Source organism: Podarcis vaucheri (genome assembly GCF_965113315.1).
Source record: "Podarcis vaucheri genome assembly, chromosome: 1".
Classification (NCBI taxonomy): Eukaryota; Metazoa; Chordata; class Lepidosauria; order Squamata; family Lacertidae; genus Podarcis; species Podarcis vaucheri.
In genome coordinates, this window is record NC_138759.1 from 49,740,465 (window position 1) to 49,755,030 (window position 14,566).

The 14,566-nt window shown below is 42.6% G+C and overlaps 2 protein-coding genes across 12 annotated transcripts in view; one reads left to right on the forward strand and one right to left on the reverse strand.

The window, feature by feature from the left end:
* Nucleotides 1–14,566, reverse strand: part of RAD51B (RAD51 paralog B) — a 400,405-nt gene that overhangs the window by 24,891 nt on the left and 360,948 nt on the right. For 2 of the 5 annotated variants that reach the window (XR_014220569.1, XR_014220570.1), the window contains exons 10-11: nt 10,020–10,840; nt 7,109–7,173 (exon numbers count right to left, since the gene is read on the reverse strand). The gene's annotated coding sequence lies outside the window, so the exon portion shown is untranslated. Of the gene's footprint in view, nt 1–5,735; nt 7,174–10,019; nt 10,841–14,566 lie in introns of those variants that run through there. The other 3 variants (XR_014220571.1, XR_014220572.1, XR_014220573.1) reach the window with 3 other exon arrangements.
* LOC309534852 (uncharacterized protein) overlaps nt 1–14,566 on the forward strand; it is a 250,741-nt gene that overhangs the window by 20,537 nt on the left and 215,638 nt on the right. The window lies entirely within an intron of this gene.

A 14,566-nucleotide genomic window follows, 5' to 3' on the forward strand; every position in this document is an offset into this window, starting at 1 on the left:
CAAGTTCAAGGCCCTGGTGAGCATGCAGAACTGGATGCGCAGTTCTTTGGATCCAGGCCAATAACCATAACGCCCAAGCATAAGGATCTTAGAAATTTCTGAGGCAGCATAAATTGAAAAATAACCATGTTACTTATGACTAATAAAATCCATAAAGGGCTGAAGCAGAACTTCCCAAATATATAAAACCATGTTGTGCTCACCAGCTGCCTCAATGTTTCTTTGCTTCTTTCTTTGTCTCTGAGTAGCCGAAACCATAGATAGTTCTCATACCTGAATGTTTATCTGAAGCCAGTGGACTTAGAAAGGCAGACATGCTTCATAGACACTAGTTCAAAAGCCTATGACATACAAAGCAGTGATGATATCAGTGCTACCTGATTATTATTATTATTATTATTATTATTATTCCTACTACTACTACTACTATTACTACCGCATTGGCCTGAATATAAGCCACACTTTTTTCTAAATTCCGATTGTGAAAAGTACAAGTGCAGCTTATATCTGCAACCTTATGGTACTGCTGCTGAAACAGCTGCCCACGAGGGCTTTCAGGGCTGCAGGACAATGGCACCCATCCCGCCCGCGTCTCCCAAGCCTCCCCCAAGCCGCTGGCTTGGGGAGGTAGTGCTGGGAGGCAGGCGCACAGCGCACTCAAAACTGAGTGCCAGACACACACCCCGTTCAGGGGGGGTAGTGCCTGGAGGCAGGCTGCACCTGCAAATAAGCCTTGAATTTTAAAGGTGTCTTATTTGCAGGTGCATCTTATATTCAGGCCAATACAGTATTACTAAAATTTCTGTATTGCCCTTCATCCAAAGATTAGAGGCCAGTTTATAATATAAGAACACAAAAATGCATGACATAACAAACAGAAACAATAAACCCTTCCCCACAGTTTAAAAGGCCATAGATTGTTTAATTAGCTGCAGGCCTGGAAGAAGAGGAATATTTTTTCCTGGCACCTAAAAATATGTAACGAAAGTGCAAGGTGAACCTCCCTAAGGAGAACATTCTATAAGTGGGGAGCTCCTGCAGAAAAGGCCCATTCTCATGTGGCTGCCCTCTGGACCTCTCGCAGAGGAGGCACACAAAAAAGAACCTCAGATGGTGATTACAGGGGCTGGTTTAGTTCCTATCAGGAAAGACGGCCCTTGAGGTACTGCAGTCTTTACCTGTTTAAGGCTTTATAGGTCAAAACCAGCACTTTGAATTGAGCCTCTAAACTAATTGGAAGCCAGTGCAGTTGGGCCAGGATTGGCGTTATATGCAAAATCCATCTTGCTCTGGTGAGCAACCAGGTCGCTGAATTCTGCGCAACTGACATTTCTGAATCATCTTCAGAGGCAGCCCGATGTATAGCACATTGCACTAATATAACCTAGAGATTACCAGAGCATAGATGACAGAAGTTAGGCTATCCTTGTCCAGTTAGGGGCATGGCTGGGCCACCAGTCAATGCTGATGAAAGGCACTTCATGCCACCAAGACCACCTGAGCCTCAAGAGACGGCCATAGATCCCTAAGTCAATTGAAACTGACTGGTTCCCTTATCTCACTTGGTTTGGAGGCATAGGTTTTGACTTGGCTGGTGATGGTGTGGATTATTGCCCCTCTCTGTGACCTGCCTGACCCTCTGGCATTACGTTCACCATCCCCACTCTCTGATGAAACTGACAAGGTGGGAAGACATGCATATATAAATGCTGCCCTGTCACTTTCTTTTAAACATTCAGATATTACTACTTGCATCAGCGCTGATGCACACATGGGCTTCTTTAAAGAAACCCCTCTCTTGGAAGCAGTAGCAATAGTGGCAAGAAGAGAGAAGAGCGATTAGAGGGAGAGAAGAGGGTCACTGAGTCCTCTGTTCCGCTTCATTCCTTGTGTCCCCTAATGTTGCAAAATTCAGTATGCAATTTATTGTCCCTACAAGGGAAAGCAGCTCACCCAAGGTTCCCAGTACAACTAACTGACTGCGGATCTATTGGCATGTGGGTTCCCAGACCGTGCATTACAAACTTGAGGTGGGCTGCTGGAGTGAGGAAAACACAAACCATGTACACACCATACATTTAAAACACATTTCCCTTCTCCAACAATTATGGGAACTGTAGTTTGCTCCTCAGAGCTACAAATCCTACCACCATTGACAAACTGCAGTTATTAGGATTTTGGGGTGGGGGGAGAGGAATGTGCTTTGCGTGTATTGTGTGTTCACAGTCACATTCCCCAAACATAATAATAATAATAATAATAATAATAATAATAATAATAATAAATTTATTATTTATAGTCTGGGCTGGGGTTTCCCCAGCCACTCTGGGCGGCTTCCAACAAAAGATTAAAAATACATTAAAACACTTATCTTCCCTCCCTTCTAGCCCAACAATGGGATCCTGCCTACTTACTAGGTGCAGGCTTGGCTGAGTGAGACACAGCTCCCTCCCGGTAATTTGCGCCCCCCCCCCCAGATGAGAGAGAGTGAGTGAGCCAGGTAGGGGCAGAGAGCTGCGAGTGCGCCCCCCCCCCCGATGTTGCGGCCAGTGCGGCCGGCCCCCCCTGCACACCCCACGCTACGCCACTGTCCCACGGTGCTATGGCTGAGGAGGCACACAAGGCGATTTAGCTGAGCAGGGCAGCACCTTTTTGTTAGAAGGTGGGAACTAGTTAATACGCAGCTGCCATCACTCTTGATTCACCAGAGCCTTAGTTTGCTAAGGTCAGTGAGTGAGGCTGCCAAGCAGGCTTGAGATTCCACACACCTCTTCCGATAAATTAAGTTACTGGCTTCCAGGACATAACTGCTGATAGGAAAGAAACAGAAAACAGTGTGGCCATGCCAAAAAGAAACACACAATCCAATAAGTTATATCAGGATAGTTTCTAAAACAGTTGGGCGTATGAATAGAGAGGTCGCTTGGACCTATCTTTAGAATTCCATTGGGTACACTGAGGGCCAAGCTAGATGATACGTTAACTTTGTAGCCATTCCCTTAAGTACACCGTATCTTGAGAGGACCCAATATGTTACTTACATATAGCACCCTAAACAACGCTGGGCCAGGTTATTGGAAACACTGACTTCCTATCTATAGCCCTATAAGAGCATTATAAGATCAGTCCTGCTGCTGCTCAATGATTACTGACTTGTAATGCAAAGGCAGGCTTTCTTATTGATTGTACAGGATCTATAGAATGTCCTCCCTGTTGACATTTGAGATTTGAGAATCTGTCTTGGCATTCCACCAGCTCTTGAAGACACATCTGTTTATACCAGCATTTCCTGATCCCTTGACCTGGATCTCCTGTTTTTGCTGTTGATTTATTTTTATGATACTGCTTTATGGTATGTTTTAATCATAGATTATAATTAGTATATTTGCCCTTTATATTTTGTAAACAGCTTATAAGTCAGTTTAGAAATGGAGCAGCATATAATAACAACATCAACAAAAATAATAAATGGGTTTTTTTTGGGGGGGTTAACAGTTTTCCTCCCACATTGGTCCCAATCAGATTGGTACACCTGTGATTGCAATTTGTGTAAGGGAAAAAAAGCAAGTGGGAGTCCCCCCCCCCATCCTAATTGTTAGCATGCAGAAAGGGGGTGAGCCAAGTCAGGGCCTTGGCAATGGGCAAGCTGCCATGCTAGGTTCCTGATCCGAATCAGGCCTTCTGTACTTGCAATTTGTGTAACAAAAGCAATCCTGCACTTTAGAGCATAGATACCGAGCTAATATATCATCTCGTTTGACCCCCTCAAAAATAGTGAGATTATTACTTAATAAATAAGGGCTCATCAGGAGAAAGAGAAATGAAGGTTTTTATTCTGAGCTCCCATGTGCCCTGTGATACCTCAAGGAAACCATGGAGTCAAAGGGAATTTAGGTTGACCAATTCATGTATGCAAATGCTCACCTCTGCTTTTCTGCAGCAATGTGGCATCAGGAGTGGGTAGTTTGCAGGAAGGGAGTGGTGGAGAGGTGAAGAAGTGCTTAAACCTGGTGCGGGTAACCTATTTCCCTTTAGATGTTGCTGAACTAAAAGTCCCATCAGCCCTGCCAAGCGTGACCAATGGCAGGTATGACAAGAGCGGTAGTTTAGCAACATCTGGAGGGGAGATTGTCTTCCCCTTGCAGCTTCCCCAGCTATTTTTTCTCCTGTAGCCCCTTCTCCAAATAACACTTTGAGTCTTTGGAGAAGGAGCTGCATCAGCTAGCAAAGTACCTTGAAGGCCATGTTTATACTTCAGCAACAGCTATACCGCCATTATCTGCTAGTTAGGAGATGTACTTTTCCAATTCCAGTTTTGTCTGTGAATACAGAACATGAACACGTGCCCTCAAATAGTTGCAAATATGGCTTTCTGTGCTGACTCAAAAATGAGTTTGAGTAATAAAGAAAAACCCAGCCTCTTAATTTGTTACGGAAGTACTGTATATCCAATTTTCGAATCAGAGGCAAGCAAGGGAGGAGCTGGCCTCTTCCTTTCTGTTAACTGCAATTTTTACAAGCCTACGGAGTGGATACATTTTGGCTAAAGTTGGTGGGAGTTTAGGACAGGGGTTGTGGATTTAATTAACACCCCCTTTTTTCCTGCTCCCTCAGTAATTTGAGCACTGTGTATAACTATTCTAATCCAGGACAATTAACAGTAACTTTTAAGTGTTTTTATGTTCTGAACACACTTGAAAATAAATACTGATTTAAGCCCTTCTTTCAGCTGAACGTTTGCCAAAAGCCACATTACTCACAGGTCCCACTGTACATGCAGCTACTCAGCTCTGTCCTTTGTCACCTATAAAATCAAAAGCTCCAGTTTCTTCCATTCTTCTCACAGGGGCCCCAAACTGTCTGGGACTTGGCTGTGGGAATGTAGGGGTGTTGAGGCAAACATAAACCCTTTCCTAGAAGCTAGGCCTCATAAACACAGGCAGTGGTTGATGGAATAACAGCTTCACACTAGGCTAGATATATAGGGATTTGCTGCTAAAATGTTGCTACAGAGCTCAACAGCACTCAATTTACAAAACCTGAAATCCGTTTTATTTGAGATCCAATGGAAATTCTAATTTGGACCCTAAATGGAATCCACACATGGAAATAGGGCATCTGCAGTAGAGATGATAGTTTGTTTGCAGATTCCAACATGGCCCTATAATGAACAGTAAAATAAATACAGACAGTTTGAGATCCATAGAGAACAAGTAGTTGACCCAGTGTCCTTTGCAAGAGAGAAAAAAGCAGCAGCTAATAGCAAACTTCTGGAGCTTGTTGATCCAGTGTCAGTATTTGCTGCAAGTTCCAAATTGTGAAATCTCTCCACGATGTGGGACAGATGTTGTGGCAAAGAAAATAAAAACAAACAGACATGAGGCTGGGAAAGGCAGAGACTAAAATGACACCATGTTCTAATTCTCTGTGGGACAGCTCCATGCAGCTTTCCAAATGACTGGACCAATGAGCAATTGGAGACTGAACAAGTCATATAAACAGAGCAGCTCAAGGTCTGCAATCAGTTCTGTGGAGTGTCTACAGTGTGAGCAGCAATTCCCGAAGGCAGGGGAGGAGGAAGGCATAACTTTGCTCCGGTGTCTTCTAAATGATCCTGACAATGCTGTGTCCAGAGCTGTTTGCGTAACAAAATGTACTCAAGTGGATTTTTTACAAAGCGCACTCTGGTTCCTATGGCAGTAGATCAACAAAAGGATATTCAATTAATTCAGGCGAAGGAATTCCCTCTTGCAGAGGAACTAATTCAGAAGTGGAGGTAAGATAAGGGCAGAGATGTACCAAAGGGAAATAAATGGGTTTATTGTCCTTCATTCAGAAGAGAGGTATAGAGGAATCAACAGCTGCTGCAGCTAAGACAAAAAGAGGAAAGACTGAATAAATAGCCCAAAGAAGATAAGGACATTGCATGCATCCTTCAGTCACTTGGACCTGGAAAAGTGACCTGAAAATACCCTAAACTTCAATATTAATAAACTTCTCCCTCTTTCATAATACTAGGATCAGGGTCCTCCAAGGAAGCTGAGTATTGGAAGATTCAGGACAGGACAAGAGGCAGCACATGCTGAAACTGAGTAACTGGCTGCCACAAGATGGTGTGGTGGCCACCAACATGGACAGCTTTACAATGGGATTAGACAAATTCACAAAGGATAAGGCTGCCAACAGCTACTCCTCACCATGGCTAAGTGTCCTTCACCCAGTATTGGTGACAGTATATTCATGAATAACAGTTGCTGAAGAATTCAAATAGGGAAAGTCTTTCTGGTGGGTTTTCCATAGACGTCAGGTTGGCCACTGACATCAGGAATCACAAGACAGAGAAGCCAGTAGGAGAACACTTCAGTCTCCCAGGACATTCAATACAGGATCTCAAAGCAGCTGTCTTATTACAAAAGAATTTCAGAAACAGACTTGAAAGAGAAGTTGCTGAATTACAACTTATCACTAAACTGAAAACTATGGAGAGACATGGTCTTAATAGAGATATTGGATTCCTGTCTCATTATATATGCTAATCATCTGCATACTATCCCTTGCTTTTTCCTGTAGGACTAATTGCAGTTAACAGTCACAAACAGGTTTACCATACCCATTGAGTCAATCACCCATTTCCTACTACCCTCCTGAGAAAACCCCCACCCCACCCTCCCACTATATATAAGGGTCTGGTGACTTCTGTTTCGGTGTATCTGAAGAAGCGTGCATGCACACGAAAGCTTATACCAAGAACAAACGTAGTTGGCCTCTAAGGTGCTACTGGACATTTTTTTTATTTTCTTTTATTTATATATTTTTACTTTCTCAGACCAACATGGCTACCTACCTGAATCTAGCTAGACCACTGTGAGAAGAGGATACAAGGGCCTTTGGTTTGAGCCAGCAGGGCTGATGTACTTAACTTTAATAAAATATAGAGATCTTCTCAAGACACTTTCTCAAATGGGTTTCCCATGTTTTCTGATCAGTTTGAAATTGCCGTTAGAACAGTTAGGAGCTTTTCCTTACCAGCAAGAACCCAGCCACAAATATAAAGGGAACCTTCTGAAGCTGAAAGTTTGAAAAGAACACAGGGAAGATATTATTTTACCTGAATTGTTCGTTTCATCTCCAACTACAGCTTGTAAAAGCTTAGTAACAGCAGGATTGTGTTATCTGAGGAAAACCAAAAACCAACCTTACTTAACCCATAGTTACTTAAAATATATCCGACAATCAAAGACAACTGCCCTCCACTCTTATTAACTTAATGACAGCAAATTATCTAGTTTAAATGGCCCAATGTAATCAGGTTAACAACTGACCAATCTGCTGATCAAATCAGAATGCTAGTTGTTCTAGACAGTGGCTTTGCACCATTTCAGAATGGAAGAAGGGAAATTGTGTAAGTACTATGCCTTTGTAAAATAAAACTCTCCAAGTTGGACCCAAGCTAAGTTAGTTGAACTTAAGTGAACTTAAAATCAATGGGGCAAGTTAATCATGACATACTGTAGTTTCCCAAGACGTCAATGGAATTTAAGTTAAACTAACCATTTGGATCAATCCTTCTATATACAACATGCCCGGGGAAAGAATCCAAAACTAGCCTTTTCCACTGGAATATGATTTCTAGCTGCAGGAGATTTTTTTAACACATAGAAACATTCAAATATGTTCCCCCACCATCTGTATGTTGAGTTCCATAAGTGCTGTATCATGTGCTGATTCTGAACATGTAAATCCTTATCAGAATCACAGCATCACCATCACAGGACTTGAAGAAATCTCAAGAGCAAATTAGTTCAAGCTTCTATGGTGAAGCAATGTTTGCAACAACTTAAGCTATCTCTCACTGATGCTTAACTTCTCATAAATGCCAGTCGGTAACTTGAGAACTTTCCTAAGCAATGTATTCCATCACCGTCACCAACAGCAGGCTTTCCATAGGCCAGTAATTTCCAGTTCTGGATATATTGTGGAATCTATATCTTTTACAGGATGTTCTACTTTCCAGTGTATCTTCTCTAGCCAGAATTCTTGGACTTCAACGAACCGTGTTAGCTAGGGCTAATGGGGCTTGTAGTCCAAAACTACAAGTTGGGGAAGACTGACTTGTGTCTTTCTCTTTTAAGTGAAGCTTGACATGAGACATTACTCCATCTCAGGCCTAAAGAACACAAAGCCCCAGTTGTTTCCAGTGTCCTAGACCTAGATCTTTTGTGTCTTACTAATAGGACCCAAAATAATATTTGACATTTTGCAGCAATGTCACATTGCCAACATATTTGTGCTCACATGATTGACTCTACTCCCAGAGTCTTCTCTGTGCTGCTGTTTAGCTACTTATCCCCAAACTAACACACTTTGTGTGTGGATGAAGCTTATGTTTTATTTTCCTAGTCATTGCTTGTTGGTAGCAAGCATGCTTTGCCTTGGAAGTTCTCATGTTTAATCCTTGGTATTGCCATCTAAAACTATATTGGGCCTTGTAGAGCCACTGCTAGTTAAACAGACATGCTGGGATAGATGATTCTGTGGTCTGACTTAATACAAAGCCGTGTCATATAATACCCCCATTTATCAAGAAGATCACAGAATCATAGAATTGTAGACTTGGAAGGACCCTTAGGATCATCTAGTCCACCCCCTGCAATGCGGGAATATGCAGCTGTTCCATATGGAGATCGAACCTGCAACCTTGGCATTATCAGCACCACATACTAACTAACTAAGCTATCCAGTTGGTGGATTTTACTGCAAGCCTCCCAAGTCATTTCAGCCTACTAAGCTTGGGAAAGATGGAGGGCACAAGGAGAAGGGGACGACAGAGGACGAGATGGTTGGACAGTGTTCTCGAAACTACCAGCATGAGTTTGACCAAACTGCGGGAGGCAGTGGAAGACAGGAGTGCCTGGCGTGCTCTGGTCCATGGGGTCACGAAGAGTCGGACACGACTAAACAACAACAGCAAAAATTGATCTGAATGGTTTCCTTTTTGGTTTCTCATCATAATATTAACATCACTGTTAAATACCAAATTTAGGAAAACATGAATGAGTTTTATGGGGATCAATATTAGGGCATGTTTGCATGACAAAGAGCTTAGTTTGAAACATTTTTCTTAAAATGGTGATAGTGTTGGGAAGCATGTATGTTCGGTTTTTTCTTTAATCCTCATGTCTCTCTGAAGTTTGTCATTTCCCAAACGCTTGTTGTTGTTTAGTCGTGCAAATAAGGGCCTGTAGGCAAATATATTGTGCTCCGACACCCCTATGTACTTCTCCATATTGGTGCACATATGAAGCATATATGGTTAACAGACACACACTTGTTGTTCTTTCCCTATGTAAGAGCTTCCACTGAAAGAGGAAGAGCGAGTGAGAAAATGAGCATGTACTGTCTGGACATCTTTTACTTGCAGAAAGGGGAACTTATGCATAACTTGCATAGGGAACTCGGGGGGGGGGAGGTTTCTCTTCACTTGGTATATCCAGCCAGATAACCATGAATAGGATTACCTGAAACATATGAGGCAGTCAAGCCTAAGGCTGCCTCTAATGGAATACAGTGGCATTAACTTGAGTGAATTCTTCATTGATTCCATGGTGATAATGTTGCACATTGCATGCATACACTTGCTTCCAGCGTTTATCTTTAAAAAAAAACCCTGTAAAAATGAGCTCCATATCACAACAGATTACAGGGGTGCACCCAGCATTCCTTTCATAGTTAAATTGGGTTGCATGTTTTACCAAAACTTTCAAAATGGGATGCTTAGGAAGTAAAATGCATTTTACATGCTCATCACTCTGGAAAGTCTGTAGGCATATATTTATCCTCTCCACCATGCATATAGTGTGTGGTGTGGCTTATGTGCCTGATCTTAGAAAAAAGGGTACAGTAGTCATTTGCATGTGAATGTATGCCACACATCATATGCAACACAAGCAAATATGCACATCCGAAACCCTACCACACATCTAGTCCCGAGAATGATGAGCATCTGAACTAGCTCTTACCTTCGTGATGAATGAGGGCGGAATGTTTTTGCCCTTCAGAAAACCTCTCTAAAGCCATTGCTAATATGGTTTGCATCCATTAAAATTTGTACAGATTTACAATTGCTTATTCTTTGAGCATGGAGGCTGACCTTAAGAAAAGAGAGAGAAATCACAAAACAAAACAAAATGCAGCTGGCCTGCTTTAAAGTCAGCCAAAGAGCAGCCTCCTCACTTTCTTCCTCACATCAGTATAGCATAGCTCTGGAAATGACTTTTTTATGCTATTCATAGCAGCGTCTGTATTTGTGTGTTGTGGAAGCAAGTGGAGATAGAACTAAAAAAAATATCCAGTTATAGTTATCTATCCATATAATCATAAATCATATTTCCTCCATTGTAACTTATTCCTTGTGCCTTTATCCATTCGCAACACTGTTAATAACAATGATAATTATATAATCTTCTTTAACTCTAGGATTCTATTCAGACTTCATAATCTTCACAAACATCTGTGGAGTATCCTTATCTTCTTTGTTATGCAGTTCCCGTTAAGCAAAACAAACCTTGACAATATCCATTTTCCCATGCTTAATCTTCTGGCTACTGCTCTGGCTTCCTAGTCTTCCTAGGCCTACTAAATACTGGAGCGAGAATGAACCTTATACCTGTAAGACTTTAAAATTTTATCCTGCAGAGGAAGATAACCTCTTAACAAAATACTTAATTTTTATGAAGTGTCAACAACACGAGAGTCAAGGTTACCTTCTTCTCTCTCCCAATGTATCATCTCCAGAGAGCAGGTAGCAGGTTCTGTGCTGTACTTGACCCTAAGAGTGCCACTGTCAGAGAAGAAAATACTTTTGTTATTTGGTTATTATGTAATTATTATTTGTTATTTACCAAGGACAATTACATACCACCATCAAAAATTGAGCCACTCAATGTAACCTACAGGACAAGTTAAAAACAAACCTTCCAAATGGACAATCTACTGAGGGTGAGTTTACCAGGCAGTGTTTCTTGGTATGAGAAAAGGGACTTACAAAGGTATTCTACTCCCTCTTTTCATATGAAGAAGCTTAGGAAGGGATGTAACAGGAAAAGGAAAAGCTTCATGGGTTAGCAAAGCACAAGTTGCAAAGAGTGCCTCTATTTAGTTTGGAGAGGCTCCTTAAAAAGTATATTCATATTTATGCTGATGTAATATTTAAAATGGGTGCTTGACAACATCTACAAAACATGTCAAATGCTATGTCCTACAATATAATTTCATTGGGTATTTCGAGACAACTTGTTTATTGAGCAGGTTAGGGAAGGTTAGATGCTGCTGCATCAAAACCAGTGTTACCCCACAGGTTTCCAGTGCATTTTCCTATTACTTTTCTTTTTGCAAAAGTCTGATCTTTGAGGGTAACTGATTCATTTCACAATACCTCCCAAACAATCATAACTGCACAACCTAAATTTGGTGGTATGTGACTGAATCCTACCCCAAAATAGCAACTGGCTGGAATCCCCTTTTGTGTTTTAAGTGACAACAATGGAGGTGCTAAGATGCATCAAGTTATTAAAAAGCCCACCAGGAGGGGAAATTAAATATGTCACAAATTTCTGCATAGTAGAATGGCATCCTATAGATAGTAAACTTTGTAAGTTGCAAATTTAACTGCTATGATTACAGGAAGGAACTAGCTAATTCTAAGGTCCGATTCATTTGTGCTCTTTGGCTTCTTTTTCACATTAGTGCACTTAGGTAGTGTTAGATTCTGGACTTAATGGTATGCCACACCCCCTCTTGAGACGATAATGGCCATAGCTCAGTGGCAGAGGACCTGCTTTGCCATGCAGAAGGTCACAGTTCAAACCCCAGCATTTTCCGGCAGGGCTGGGAAGGTCCCCAGTCTGAATCCCTGGAGAACCACTTCCAGTCACTGATCACTACTGAGCCAGATGGACCAATGGGTGTCCTATGTTATTCAAAATGGGTTTTTTTGTTAGTTAGTTTGTTTTGTAAACTGCTTAGAGGTTTTCCTATACTCAAGCAGAATATAAATTTTGTTAGATAAAATAAATAAAACAAAATGCGGAAAGTAATAATAATAATAATAATAATAATAATAATAATAATAATTTATTTATAATAAAAGTCAGATAGTTGTTTATTTCCTTGACATCTGATGGGAGGGTGTTCCACAGGGCAGGCGCCACTACTGAGAAGGCCCTCTGCCTGGTTCCCTGTAACCTCACTTCTCACAGTGAGGGAACCGCCAGAAGGCCCTTGGAGCTGGACCGCAGAACGACGGGGGTGGAGATACTCCTTCAGGTATACTGGGCCAAGGCCGTTTAGGGCTTTAAAGGTCAACACCAACACTTTGAATTGTGCTCGGGAGCCAATGTAGGTCTTTTAGGACCGTTGTTATATGGTCTCGGCAGCCACTCCCAGTCACCAGTCTAGCTGCCCCACGTAGAGTACATTGCATTAGTCCAAGTGGGAGATAACCAGAGCATTCACCACTCTGGCGAGATAGTCTGCGGGTAGTTACGGTCTCTGGTAGACAGATGCCCTGGACACAGAATAGACCTGTGCCTCCATGGACAGCTGTGAGTCCAAAATGACTCCATTTGGGGGCCTTTCTGCTCATTCTTCAGAGTAGGTGCCCTGGACTTCCGTCCCAAAGGCTTCTTATGGCACCGTTTATTTGTTTAAGAGCTCAGAGGCTGCTTGTGTGACCAGTGTAAGATTGGCGGAGGGACCCTGCAGTTCCAGTTCCAACAGAAGGAGATAGGGAACTTATGATTTCTCAGACACATTGCATGCTTAATTAAAGCAACAGCCAGCCAGTGGGAATTTTGATTCCCTAAGGGCGCAGTTAAAAACCCCACCCTGTTGCTGGGTCTTTGTGGATCCACTGCCACACCCACAGCCTGACTGCTCATGCCTGCTGCAATTGAAGGAGGGGATGATGATCAGACCTGATCCCTGTGCACAAATATCAGGTCCATATTGGAACTGGATGCTGTTGCATGATAGTAGCGAGATTGGCTCAGGTTCCAGTGGACTGGTTTGATCCCACCCTCAGAATGCCCTATTGTGGGGCTTTTTGCTGGCCTCCACCATTGGGTGTACCACCAGTGGGCCTCCTGCCCACCCATGTTTGGTAGCCATTAGGGGGAGATTGCTGCTCATAGAGCTCATTCTGATAGTGGGTGGTAAGATTTGCCCAGCACATGGAAACAGGTAAACTGAAATCACTCTCTTCTAATAGTTAAGATTCTAGACGGTCACCCAATTGCAATAAGATACCCACTCTCGCCTCATCTATACATGCACATGAATACTCCTTGGTCTTATCTTTGGCAGCACATAAGGGATGAATTTTGGAACACAGGAAAAAGATTGTACAGAAGCGTCCAAGGGAGGCCTGTACAGGGATGAGATGATGCTGTCTCATCCTGTGCCAGCTGTGCTCTTAACAAATCTTGTGCAGTAAATTAGAGCAACCTTTGGCTGTTGCAAGTTATTGTGCTAGTAACTCTCTCAAGGAAACATCAGTCTGGAATCTGCAGTGTGGGCCCTGAGAGATAACATCCACTTCCTGGGAAAGCACTAGCATGGAATAACAATTAACCCCTGTATTAATTATTGCATTATTCTCTTACTAATAATACATTGGCTGAGTGTTTTATGAAGCTTAAATAATGAGCTGTAATCAAGAAGAGTATTAGTTTATCATTACTGGGGGGTGTGAGAGAGTTGAGTAAGCATGCTTGCTTTTCATAGTTGGTGACATGCTGTGCTGGAAAGGCTGAGGAAACAGATTAATGGAAAAGGCGCAGGCTCTCCCTGGTCTGCTAAGGCATTGCTTTAAGAGAGAGAGTTCAACATAAGGTTGTTGCTAAGGCTGCTGAACTAATCGGGGCTCAACAACAGGAACTGTGCTGCAGTCACCCTGAAACTAAGCAGGTGTAGACCTGGTCAATAAACTGGGTGAGAGACTTTTGTGAGCCCCTTGCAACATACTTCTTTTAAAGGGAGGGACCCCAGCCAAAGTGGCAGAGCACATGCTTTGCACTTAAAAGGTTCCTGGTTGAATCCCTGGCATCTCCAACCAAAAAGGAATGGGCAACAGGTGATAGGAAAGGCCTGGGTCCCTGGAGAGCGGCTTCTCCTCAGGTAATACCGGGTTAGATGGACACGTAGTCTGACTTTGTATAAGGTAGCTCCCCATGCTTCCTGATCAAGGAAAACTTGACACAACTTGCTTCTTCTCTGAAGCCCGTCTCTGCCTGTAGCTGGCAGACAGGCCACTGGCAGCAGCACCCGCCAGCAGTGGAGTCTGTTTGTTGAATTGTTTCTTTAAATGTAAAGGTTCATCATTGCTCCACCCAATGTGTATGCCTTTAAGGGGCCAGAGCAAGGGCCAGAGCAGGATAAGGAGACCCAGCTTTACAGCTGTGAAACATAGCAGGTGCTGCTGAGTTGTATTGATTAAGCTGTGTCAGCATTTGGGTGTAGTATATAAGGAGCAGCACTTGGCTCTCCCATTACCCTGGGGGATGGGTTG